Source organism: Panthera pardus, unplaced genomic scaffold (genome assembly GCF_024362965.1).
Source record: "Panthera pardus isolate Hobbes unplaced genomic scaffold, ASM2436296v1 HiC_scaffold_13, whole genome shotgun sequence".
Lineage (NCBI taxonomy): Eukaryota > Metazoa > Chordata > Mammalia > Carnivora > Felidae > Panthera > Panthera pardus.
Genome location: NW_026526688.1, coordinates 1195469 through 1208957, shown reverse-complemented (window position 1 = coordinate 1208957; position 13489 = coordinate 1195469). Strand labels below are relative to the sequence as shown.

Sequence of the window (13489 nt, the reverse complement as noted above, 5' to 3'; positions counted from 1 at the left end):
CTGGTTTCCGGGAATCACTTACTAGATGTCTGCTGTGACTGTCCCCTAAACTGTGTATTTATTTCCAGGCATTTCCTGTTGAAATTCTGCCTTTCTAGAACTGACACACTGCTGTTCACTCACTAGCTTCCTGCACCAGGATCTCCCCGTATTTTCCTGCCTGAACACTCACACTGACCGCACAAACCCCTTACTTTTGGGCATCTGGGTTGTTTCCAATTTTCCCCATTTGCTGAGAATTGTGCACACATTTTCATATGCTTCTCGGTGCGTTTGTGCAGAACAGATTTCCAGGAGTGGAGTCCCCGGGTCACGGGACTTGCACGTTTTTAGTCCACAACACTGCCATGCGTGTGCCAGTGCTCACATCACACGTCGCCAGGTTTTCTGCATGCCTCTGGGGGAAGAAAAGTTTCCCGCTGTTTCCGTGGATTTGGAAGAACTTTTGTTGTGATTATTGATCAAACTTCTTTCCATGCAAACTGCCTGTTCTATAGATTTGTCCGCTCCTTCTGGGGGAAATTCCTAATTACCATGTAGTATCTCTTTACATATTTCAGACCGTCTGTCTGCTCTATAGGCTGCAACGGTTTTCCTTCTTTCTCACGCGTTAACTCCCTCGGTGGTGTCCTTCCAACAACCTAGGTGCATTTGATAGAATTTATGTCCAAATCTACCAATCCCTTCTCTAAGGGCTTCTGTCATTACCCAGATCTTCCCAACTCCACAATTTAAAAAAACACATTCGACTAAATTTTGTTTTAGCATTTCTACAACTATTTCTAACAATTAGATCATTGATGTGTTTGGAACTTTTTTGAGATGCCAAGTAGAAAAGTTACTTTCTCTCCAACGGCTAACCAATGATCCCAACAAATTTGCCTAATAATCCATATTTTATCCACCAACTTGAAAATGCCACTCACGCAGAAAAGACTGTCACACAGATCAATTGATCTCCCGTAGCATTTGTACATGTGTTTCTCTCTAGCAGACCAGAACTCCCACTATACAGATCTTCCTTAAAACTTTACTGGACACCTTGTGAATTCATTCTTCTGTATTAACTTTATCATCCCTTAATCAAATCCCACTCCCCACCTCCACTGCCCCCCCCCGAAACAGGTTTTGATTGAAGTTCTATCTCTCTCTCTCACACACACACCTGAAGTGAAGTGATAGGTTTTAATACTAAATTTGCCATTAAAGTGTACTTCCCTACCAAGCACTAGGTAATGTTTTACGTCCTTTCCACATATTTCAAAGTCTGGTTTTGTTCCCCCCTATAGACCTCAAACATTCCTGTTTTCTCCCAAGGTGTTTTGTAGGGTTTATTGTTTCTGATACTGGACCTATTTTGCCATTACTTTATCACATGCAGTACAGTTCATGGTTTTTATTTTACTGAGCTTGTATTTGCTGTACATAATCCATGTTCCTACTTATCTAATAGATATTGTATGGTCTCTTCCCTTTTCCACTGAGCATTTCTAATATTTTGTCTCTTTTACTTTCCCATATAACCTTAACTGGAGACCCCAGAATGAGAGGGACTAATGGTGAGAATTCCACACTTTAGAATTTCCCAATAACTGTCTGCTTGCTTCAGGGTTTCTGATTATATTCTGAACCCTATTAAGGAACTGTCCTGCCATTACTCCCTCTCAGAATTTTATCCTAAGTGACTGCTGTATTGTTTCAAGGTCCTTCGGTGTTTAGGATACATCCGTGTTTTTTTTTTTCTTTTAACATGCTCATCCTACAGATTACTAACATAGAGATCCTATTATTGAAAGAATCTTGCTTTTACAGACTAAGCCATTTGGTCATATTAGATATACAATTAGATGCAACTTGCCAATATTTTGCTTAGGAAATTTATATTTATATTCTTAAGTAAAATTAGCCTTTTTCTACTATATTATCAAGTTTGGTAATTACTCATTAAAAGAGAGTGATGGTGGGCGCCCAAGTGGCTCAGTCAGTAAAGAATCCAACTCTTGATGTCAGCTCAGGTCATGATCTCACAGTTCATGGGATCAAGCCCCACATCAGGCTCTGTGCTGATAGCATGGAGCCTGCCTGGGATTCTCTCTCCTTCTCCCTCTCTTGCTGCCCCTACCCTTCCTTCTCTTTCTCTCTCTGTCTCAAAATAAAAAAAAAAAAAAAACTCAAAAAAAAGAGAGTAATGGTTATAACGCTTAACTAGTTTAGATAACAGAATTATCAATTCGTAGATATTTGTATAGAGTTCACCCATAAAACTGATCCAGCATCTTTCACAAAAGTACATCGAAGGAAAATTTTAATTTTCCCATGGTTACTAGTCCATTCACATTTTCTAGCTTTGTCAGATCAACTTATTTCACTTATATTCACCAAGAAAACCAAACATTTCATCTTGATTTTCAAATTTCAGCAAAAAATTTCTGCTGATAATATGGTCCTTTTAACTGTGATTCTGTCACACTCTTTATCCTTAACTCTTCACACTGTTAAATTTTTTTTTTAATTAATCTTGCACAAGTTTATTCGCAAGACATTTTTTGCATCTTCTTTGTTGTTGAACATTGAATTAATGCTTTTCTGTATTTTTAATTGAAATATAATAACGTTATGTTAAAGACCCATAGGATTCTGTATTGTATTCAATGTGATCTGACCGTTTTTGTTTGTAATGTCTAAGTTTCACCCTCCCATGTTTATTGTGATTACTGATAAACTGGGATTATATTGTCCTGATAGTTCGTGTTTAATTTGTTTTTCTTTGTACTTTATTCTTTACTGCCTTACAACAGGACTTTTCACTACTTTCTCAGTGCCTATACGTCCTATTTCTCCCTTAACAGTTTTAACATAGGCAATTAAACATGTATTTTTCTAGCAAAGCCACTGGTTAAAACAGTATCTCCAATATCCTCTTGAATAAAAGAACTTTAGGGTGCTCACACTTCCCCCCAAGTTCAGAATGCCCTCCCCATACTGCAGCTGCTCTGATGTTACTACTGTGTGGAGGCCAAACACGATTGCTCATTAAACAAAAGAAAACAAATCACTTATTCTGAAATCAATACTTATAAATTAATGTGCTCTTGATCTCTTTGCTACCATGCTTCTGGGTTCATTTTTCCTCATGCTCAAAAATATCTTCTTGTTTTTCTTTCAACATGGTCTCTGTGTGGCAAACTTTCCAGGTCCTTATATGTCTGAAAATGTCTTTATTTTGCCCTCAGGATTGAATGACAGTTACATAAGTATGGAATTCAAGAAATCCAACAGATAGCTTCAGGCATCTGTTGTTACCTTTGAGAAATTTCTCATCAATCTTTAAGCAATTTCTGTTCTCTTAACTAATAAGTCTTTCAGGATTCCGTCTTTACCCTGGATACCGCTGTGTTTTACAAGGATGGCTCAAGATGTGTGTCTTGTTGGCCTATTCTGTCCTAGAAGGTGGTACAAGTTTTCTGTATCCATTTTTTCACTTAAATTCCAATTTTAATTTTTTATTTAAATTCCAATTAGTTAACATACAGTATAATAGTGGCTTCAGGTGTACAAATAGGGATTCAACACTTCCATACAAAAACCGGTGCCCATCATGACAGGTTCGTCCTTAATCCCCATCACCTGTTTCCCCCATCCCCCACCGACCTCCCCTCTGGTGACCGTTGGTATGTTCTCCGGAGTTGAGTCTGTTTCTTGGTTTGTTGTCTCTCTCTCTTTTTCCCTTTGCTCATTTGTTTTGTTTCTTAAATTCTACATACAATTGAAACCCTGTGGTATTTGTCAGGCGGTACACATTTTCGATCTGAAAACAGTTTTCCTCGATTTGGGAAGATTATTGGCCATTTTATCACAAATACAAACTCACCCCTACTATTTATTTCTTTAGCTTCTATCAAATGCATGTGCTGCCTTTTAGATCTATTCACTGACTGTAGTTTCTCATCTGCTCTCTTTTTGTGCTTAATACTAGGAAATTTCTTCAGCTTCATCTTCTAGTTCACTACTTTTTTTTCAGCTATGTCTGATCTGTGAATATTTACTGAGTTCTATTTTCAAGGGCCATAATTTCTATAATATTTCTAACTGGTTCTTTCACATCATCTCCTACTCTTTCTGCACAGCTGTCCCACATAGCACACGGGCTAAAAACAGGGATCTGAGCACAACCGAATCCGGGATCCAGTCTTCATTAGGAACACTTCCTCAGAACGTCAGTTACATAAGCACTTTGTGCTGTTTCCTAACGTGTAAAATGGAGCTAACAACAGGACCGACGACATACGGTAGTTGTGCGGCTTGAGGGAGTCCTTCCTGTGGAGTCCTCAGAACACCGATGGGAACATCTTAAGACTCCACACATGTTGCAAACATGGTCTCTGGGAAGAAAGTGCTCATCCACAGAGTTTACACCCGGTGCACCTGTGGGCCTGTTACTTCAGTCACTCACACTGATCCAAGTGTGCACGATGTCTAATCTCCACTGCTTCTAACTTGAAGGAAAAAGAAAACGAAATCTTGTTCTACCATTCTTCCCTTTTCATGGCCTCCCGCTCCTAGTGTACAGATGAGCCTTGGCATCTTTTTCTGAATCTTCTTCCCGTTTATCCTTTAAATTTACTTCACCAGGAGGCTGCCCTCTATACTTCAGTGTGTCCTGTCTTCCAAGTGATGACTGCATTTCGATGGCCTATTTTTCCTCACCTGTTCATCCTCCTCTCTCACACTCTAAGCAGCCAGGAGTCGTTCTTCTGGGGCTCCAGAAGGCCGAGAAGCAGGGTGACAAGCATCTCCTTCCTGATTCGCTGGGAAAATGTGGACTCTCCATCAGTGAGGAAAGCGGGGACCTCAGACTTTTAGGCTCTTCTGAGGATGTAGAGCTGGGGTGGCGGAAAGGCCTGTGCTCCCCCAGCTCCCGAGGGAGAACGTTCAGGGGGCAGGCCCCTGGGTGAGGGTCCAATCAGCAGCACCTCTGAGCTTTCTAGGCCCTCAACCTCCTTTAGGACCACACTGTGTAACTGTAATATGCATTTAACTTTCCATTTTTATTCTTCAGTGCTGAAAAGAACAGGTTTTAAGAAATCACATATACACACACACAGGCTTCAAGGATGCAAAGCAGAGCAAGGTCCCTATTTACATTTTACATGGGTATTTTCCCAAATAAAAAAAAATTTTTTAAAAGACAAAATTATAGGAATCTACTTTCAAAATCACAAAACGTTTACCTGATTATAGCATACATATACGAATATAAATATTACACCAAATATTACCTAATTTCTCATATCTACAACTATTTTAATTGACCGTCCCAAAATATCTCAGGTACTTTTTATCTTTCGAAAAGGAACATGAACCACCATGTTATATCCTTGTGATAACAGGAACTGAGCTCACCGTATGTTCGCTGTACTGCTCCCTTAGTATTATGAGAAAATATAGACATTTCAAATTCTATTTAGTTGGCTGGAAGGTAATCAAGTCAACAGCATAAAAATGTCTTCTATTATAGTTAAGAAGTGCTTATGGCAAAGCATAACCGAGTAATGCAAAATAATTCCACATGCAATTCTACTGATCTCATTTTGCCACTTAAATGATACACAGAGATCAATCATTCCCTCACCGGACCCCGCCAGCCAAAGCAATCATCATCCCTATTTTCCAGCAAACATGAATTAACCACTTTCCACATTTCCACACACACGGAGAAAAAGTAGAATGTGTCCATAAAGATGTGTACAGACCTTCACCTTGATGTGATTCTTCTACTAAGTATCATAAATTGAGGCTCAGGTCTGAAAGTATGAACAGAACGATGAACAACTTGAAAATAATTCATTCAACATTATCAATTCAGGTAAGTATTATGATAGCATTGTTTTTCCTCTAGCCATTAAATTAGAGGTGCCCACGTAATAGCAAGCGTCTATGTTTACAGAATGAGATTGTCTGATAAAATTTTTATATACAAAAATATCTACTCAAAAGGACTATTAAATTCCATCAATGTGTTGTAAATTCGAATTTCACTGTACACATGTTAGCATAATGACTATTGTTCCTTAAATTCAACTTTTCCCGTACTCCAGAGTTCCATGTCTTAATTTCAATCTGATTTCTCCACCCAGATTAGAAATTTAGTTCATATATTCATTTGTCTTCTAAGTATTTAAGTTTATTTTTTTAGTCATCTCTACACCCAACGTGGGGCTCGAACTCACGACCCCGAGATCTAGAGGTATGGATGCTCCACGACTGAGCCAGCCGTGTCTTCTAACTGGTAGTCTGTCATCACCATCTTCATCAATGTCTGCTGAAATTTCCTCAACACCAAAACCAATGGCACACGGTTGATTTAATCCCATCTGATTCCTCTATAACATATTACTCTAGGACTACAGGCTTTTTAATATTTATTGGGCGGTGGGGGGGGGGGGGGCGAGAAAGAGAGAAAATCCCAAGCAGGCTCCATTCTGTCAGTGCAGAGCCCAATATGGGACGGGGCTCAAACTCACAAACCACAAGATCATGACCTGAGCTGAAATCAAGAGTTGAACGCCTGACTGACTGAGCCACTCAGGCGCCTCTAGGATTACAGATTTAACTGAAATGTCACAGGCATCTCATTATTAAAAAGAAATCAAGGCTAAACTGCCTTCTCTAATACATGACATCTCCGACACAGACTGATCTTTCCTTCGTCTGAGCACCTGCATCCTATCACCTGGGCTGCCCCGTCTTCCACGTCAGACTCCTCTGCAGGAAGAGAGCAGAGCGGTCACTGTGAGCCCAGGGCAGCAGGCGGCCAGAACACAGAACATTCCTACCCACCGTCCCACAGCTGCACGCAGTGCACATGACACACGGCGGGACAGGGACACATACCATCATTTGGAACAAAGTCACGTGCATGGGCTGAGGCTTGGGCTCAGATGGCCTTCAGGCTCAGGCCGCAGCAACCTGCTCCTGGTCTCCGGCCTGGCAGGCTGCCTGCAGATTTCAGACGTCCAGTCTCTGCCGTCATGTGAGCCCACTTCCTGCATCAATCAGTCTCTCTCTAGATAGAGAGACACAGGTAGAGATACACATCCTATCAGCTCTGTCTTAGTAGCAATCACATTGTGTCTGGCGGCAGGTAATAGAAAAATGAACTCAGGGCGCCTGGGTGGCTCAGTCGGTTGAATTGGCTCTTGATTTCGGCTCAGGTCATGATCCCAGGGTTGTGGGCTGAAGCCCTGCGTCAGGCTCTGCCCTGAGTATGGAGCCTGCTTGAGATTGTCTCTCCTTCCCTCTCTTTCCACCCACCTCTGCCCCCTGCCCCTGCTTGTGCTCACTCTGAAAAGAAAGAGAAAAAGAGAAGAAAGAGAGGAAAGAAGGAAAGGGAAAAGGAAAGGGAAAGGGAAAGGAGGAAGAACTCAAACTCACTTAACAATAAAGGCAATTTATAGGCTCACAAGGCTGCACAGTCCAGAGCTCAGAATTGGTCTGACTGCCTGGCACCATGACCCCAAGCACTCGGAAACCCTCTCTTCCCCCGGTATCTTGTGATCACAGCTTCAGCCGAAAGCTGATGACACCTCACAGTGGCAGGAGGGCTGCTCAGAGCTCCCAGAGATTTCTTTGCTCACTTCCAGGGAGTGTGAGTTCCAGAAGAGGAAGCTTCTCTTTCTCAGAAACCGCTTTTCCAATTTCAAAGGCTTGGGTCAGGTAACGTGCCCACGTGATGGACCCAGCTTCCTCCACGGCTCCTGGGCTGCCGCGGGACACTGGGAAGAGCGGCGGTAACGCAGAGGACCTCGCAACAGACATGAGCGTCCTCATCAGGACAGCAGAGGTAAAGGTGGGGGCAGTTCCTGCTCACTGTGCACGCTCACCCTTCCAGTCCTCCTCTCCGTCAGCCCCTCACTCCTCACAGGTGTTCCAGCAGGAGCCCAAGCCCGCGGCTACCTACATGCCGTCGTTAACGGAAGGTCCTCTAATCACGTTTGCTATTCCATTTAGACATGTGTCCCTAAGCGAAACAAGTGCCATTCTAAACGCCGGACCCCTTTCAGGTGGGGACTGAGTGAGTGCTGCACAGGTCGGCACAGCGAGAAAACCCACGCACGGCAAGACTAAGACACGGGTTCACGAGTCACTGCCAACCACCTTCCTTCTGCCTTCAGTTTAAAAAAATCTTCAATAAACAAACTGGATAAGAAAACTCAGACCTTTTTATGGGAGAGAGCCAAAGCATTAGAGACTGTTAAAAACTGAGAACAAACTGAGGGTTGATGGGGGGTGGGAGGGAGGGCAGGGTGGGTGATGGGTATTGAGGAGGGCACCTTTTGGGATGAGCACTGGGTGTTGTATGGAAACCAATTTGACAGTAAATTTCATATATTAAAAAATAAAAAAAAAAAATAAATAAATAAATAAAAAAATAAAAGTCACAAATTTTAAGCATAAAAAAAAAAAAAAAAAGAAAACTCAGACCTTTTTAGATCCTTGTGTTGAAAACGGTGTTAAATTTGTTTAGTAAACAAAGGTTCTGGAAAACTGTGATGTGGCACATGTCACAGATTAAGAACTCCACAACGGTTTACAGTGGAGTGAAGTTCATTTGTAGAATGTACTTCGAGAACAGTAGGTGGCAAAGGGCTTTGTGTGAAATCCAATCATCAGAGCATTAGGCGTTTACATCTTCTTATCTGCAATTGTTTTATAATTGCTGTATTGCCATTAGCATACGATGGGTAATGGTGTGTACCAGACGAGCAACTCCGTATTCTGCTTAATATTTTAACTAATGACCAAAGAGGAGAATTTCATTATAAAATGCATTCTGAATAATATCGAATGATCACGTGGTGCAAGAACCGGAAGAAGTGGAGGAATTAAAAGAGGTCAGAGGTGGAGACAGTAAAGCTGCGTTCGGTTCACGGTGAAGTCCAGACACTGCACACAGACGAGGCAGACCTGGGCTCAGAGACGCCTCCCCGATCACGAGTAGACTAGTGAAAGGGCCTGAGAGTGCATCACGGTAAACCCCAATTTTACCGCAGGACCCACCCCTACTGAGGAAAAGGGTTTTATCCCACACGTCACCACCCACAGAGGCTCACAGGGGAGGTCTCCTCCAGGGCATCACAGACCAAAGGCCAGCACCATTTTCCTGGCAAGTCAGAAGGACAACCAGCCAGTACTTCCCATGACAGAGTCCATTCCAGAGAACAAAACAGGACAGTAAAAGGAATCCTGACAAGCACTCCTCATGCTGGAGGAACCACAGGCCTTCTGTTCTCTGGTGGTGCCCTCAGTGACATCCAGGGTGAGACCACCAACGAACACACCTACCTCATATTAACAGATCTACTCACAGGAAAAATACCTCCATTTTTTACTGAGGTCAAGTTCACTCGCAGCAGTAGACGTGTTCTAACTCGTAATAAGAGGAAGCCCTCCTATCCATAGTCCCGTTTTTCCCAACTCTCTGCTCTGACGCACCCCCTTCGAACCAGGCAGGACTGTGCTGGGTGGGAGAGAAGCTGGAAATGGCTGGGACACCTGGGGGGTGCATGAAATAAGCCGCCAGTACACTGTGCGAGAGGGCACGTGTGTGTCCACGCTCAGAAATGGACTTCCTAAGCAGGAGAAGTTTAGATCACATCACAGGGCCATGAAGAAGTGAGAAGATCCCCGGACAAACTGTCAGATGGTGAGAGAGAACCTCACACGGGGATTTACAGCCCTTTCCAGGCACGCTCTGATTCAGGGAGTCTCAGCACACCAGCAGAGGCGGCCCCACATGAGGACACCACAGACACATATAAAATGGGAAGAAGATATTCTAATTTGAAAGGTGCCATTTTGAAAGGTACTGAGTGTTAAGTACGAATGTTAGGATGGGGTAAATCAGGTATTTATTTATCTAGGGTGGGGTAATATCCACCACAAACTTACGGTAGCCTGTGTACCTCTGGTGTGGAGAAATCATACTGCCTCTTACCTACCCGTGCACCCGTGTGGACAGAAGGCCGCTCCACTGGGGCGCTCACTGACACACCTGAGATCGCACCTGGGGACCACTCAGGGGTTAGCTCTGCCGCCCACTCCCCGTCCCCCCGAAGGCACAGGTCCCAATCAGCAGCTCTCTCCTATTCTCCTCAGGGAAGGGGTGAAGCAGCCTCCCAGGGGCCCATTCCCTCCCACAGGAGAGAGGAAACCTCCCTGGGGCTCAGCAGACCCGGGAACACATTCTGATGACCAAGAAAGAGGAACAGACCTCATACATCTCTGCCTCTGGGCCCTTCCTCCCTCAGTGACATTCACCATCACACACAGGCCCTTCCTTTAAGATCCACGTGCACATCCCAACCCTTCCCGCACCCAACACCTGCACACAGAAGGACGTCACCAACAGATAATGTTCAACCAGCGCAACTCCTATCTGTCAACCCTGGTGACACGCAGCCTGAGGACCCCTGTGTCACTTTGTAACACATGGAGCACGTCATCTTCTTAGGGCTTCTGGACAGGCAACCTTGAGATGGATCAGTACAAAACAACACACTTTACAGGAGCCACAGCCAGGACTCCATTTCCGATCTGACTTCAAGTCAGTCGTATGTTCCAAAGGACCTACTAAGTCACCAGCCACTCTCTGCTTCATTTTACAACAGAGCCCAGGTCCTACCTTCCCTCCTGAGGCTCCCTGGGGCTCCCACCCCCTGCCCCCCGCCCGGGGCTGTCTGTACCGCCCCCACCCTCTGCTGCTTATTCCCTGCCCTTTCCCCTTCCTTCATTTCCTCTTAACCACTGTCCTCCGCGTGTCAAAAGGAGCTTTATGTTCAAAGGGAAAGAGGTAACAGGAAAGATGGCTAAGAAACTGCCTTTTGGATATGGGGGGAAAGAGATCAGATTGTACAGAAAACAGACCTACCTTAATGGTAATCTCTCTCCTCGGGCTTTTGTCCAGCATAACACAAGAGAGCAAGAGCTTAGTGTTTAGGGAAGAAGCACGGATGCTTTGTGCTCCCAGCCCAGAGGGAAACCTGAGGAAACCAAAAGCCATCACAGAGGAAGCAAAACTCCAAAAACAAGACATTTATGAGAAATAGGACATCTGAAGGCACTGAAACTCTCGGAGTCGAGAATTATCTGAGGTCCTCCGCCCGAGCCCGGAGATGCACACATTACAACTAGGTGTCTCCACTCTGGGGCAGCATGGGGATCACACACCCCCAATCCTACCACTGCGTCATGAAGTGTCTCTGCTTCTCGTTCCTGCCAGTCTGGCTCTTCAGCATCCTGGCCATGATGTAAGGGGAATAATCTGGCATCCGTCCTTTTACATAGTGCTAATTTATAAAACCTCTTCAGAAAGAGCGATGTAACACTGACAGGTGTAGCTGAGTAGGACCACCCACTGCCTCACTGACTGAAGGCTACAGACACAAAGATGCTTCATCACCCATGATTTCTCTGAATTGCACAAGAAATGGCTGACAGAGTAAATGGAGCTCTGGCTTCCAAGACAAGCATCTAAAACTGTAGCATGTACCACAGTGGACAAGAAGTTAAAAACAACCCACACATTTATTTGTCTTTGCCTGTGGGGCACCTATCCCTCATCCCCTGGCTCTGCCTTGATCCTCCTTTGGGACTACCCCCCACCCCCATCAACCCACAAGGGAACCTGCCCTCCTGCAGGGCTGGGCCCACGATCCAGACCCGGTCAGGCCGTGCAGTCTGCCCCCCCACACACGCAAGGTGTCCAGAGCTGTGCACGCTAGTCATGGACCAGAGGACAGTCGCTACTATGGGCTTTGGTGGAATGACTGGGCATGACTTCCAAGATAATGTAAGGCTGCAGGTGCCACAGGCTACCAGGTGGAGAAGGCCACCCGAGAGAAACCACAAGGGCCTCAGGCAGGGGACAGAGAATCCACACCCTAATGCCATCATCTCAGCCCTTAGATCCAGCCTCCACTTACATGACCCTGTATACGGGTCTCATACACACCCTGAGGGTTTGTAGACCATAATGAGCCGAGAAGCTGTCACCTGTAATGAAATAAACCCACCTGATTGAGGAAGCTACACGTCTATCATAGTAAAATGTTGCCTCACATCTTCTGGTTCTAAGATCTTACCTTATGCCCAATTTTCCATGGGGTTTCCAAATGGTCTTGGCAAAGTAAATTAGCAAAATATAGCATCCTGTCTTTTTTGTCTTCAAGATGGAAGGGCTAGAAGGGGAAACCCAGCAAGAACTAACAGTCCAGGTTGAAATCTGAATGTAGTTTCCCACAGAAATGTAATTATAAGTGTTGGTTAGGTTCCCAGCTCTGTTCGTGTCCAAACAAATGAGAAAAGATGAACTCAGAGTGGTATATAGGACATGGGGAACTATAGCTTAAAAAAATCATACTGCAGATCCTTCTGGAACCCTAGAAACTGCAGGTGGTTTTGGAGTTCAAGACAAGTAACACTAAGAACATACCAAAACACGGCCCTCCTGAAGCTGGGAACGACCAGCTCCAAATGCACTCCCCCAGAAAAGACCCACACAGCTTTGGGGGCAATCACAGAAATGGCTTCCCAGACCTGGGAAAGTACCCTGATGAGATGAGACAGACCTGGGAAGGACCACAGGGAGCAGTGAGGGGGGCGAAGGTTGGAGCTGCCATTTCTAAAGCTCCGCTCCCGCTACAATTCCACCAAGATGTTTATTCTTGGCATTTAAAAGGGGGAAAAATGGCACCTCGGTGTCTCAGTTGGTTAAGCATCCAACTCTTTTTTTATTATTATTAAATATACTTTATTGTCAAATTGGTTTCCATACAACACCCAGTGTTCATCCCAACAGGTGCCCTCCTCAATACCCATCACCCACTTTCCCCTTTCCCTCACCGCCCCCCCCCCCATCCACCCTCAGTTTGTTCTCAGTATCTAAGAGTCTCTTATGGTTTGCCTCCCTCCCTCTCTGTAACTTTTTTTTCCCCTTCCCCTCCCCCTGGTCTTCTGTTAAGTTTCTTAGGATCCACATATGAGTGAAAACATATTAAGCATCCAACTCTTGATTTTGGCTCAGGTCATGGTCTCACGGTTCATGAGTTTGAGCCCCGAGTGACAGCACGGAGCCTGCTTGGGACTCTCTCTTTCTCTGTCCCTCCCCTGCTCATACTCCTAAAATAAGTAAATAAACTTAAAAAAATAAAAAGGAAAAAGGTAACTTTTGACAACTGCAGTTCACTTAGCAAATCCCACCCACTGCAAATTACGGGAGTGTCTGAAGGCTTAGGAAAAGGGAGACGAGTTTATAGAAATTAGGACACGCGGGTCCCTTTTGGGGCAACTTAAGCTGAATTACAGTGAAAACATTCCAAGAAAGTGTCCAGTATCCTGAGCGATAAGGAAGGAAATAATTAACTTCACACCCTCAAACACATTCGTGTCAGACTTTTCCTGGAAACCTTACAGGCTGCTGAGGCAGCGT

General features: G+C 44.5%; 1 protein-coding gene across 5 annotated transcripts in view; it reads right to left on the bottom strand.

Annotated features, from left to right (window-relative positions):
* DLGAP2 (DLG associated protein 2) overlaps positions 1 to 13489 on the bottom strand; it is a 786545-nt gene that overhangs the window by 689271 nt on the left and 83785 nt on the right. The gene's annotated exons all lie outside the window — the stretch shown is intronic.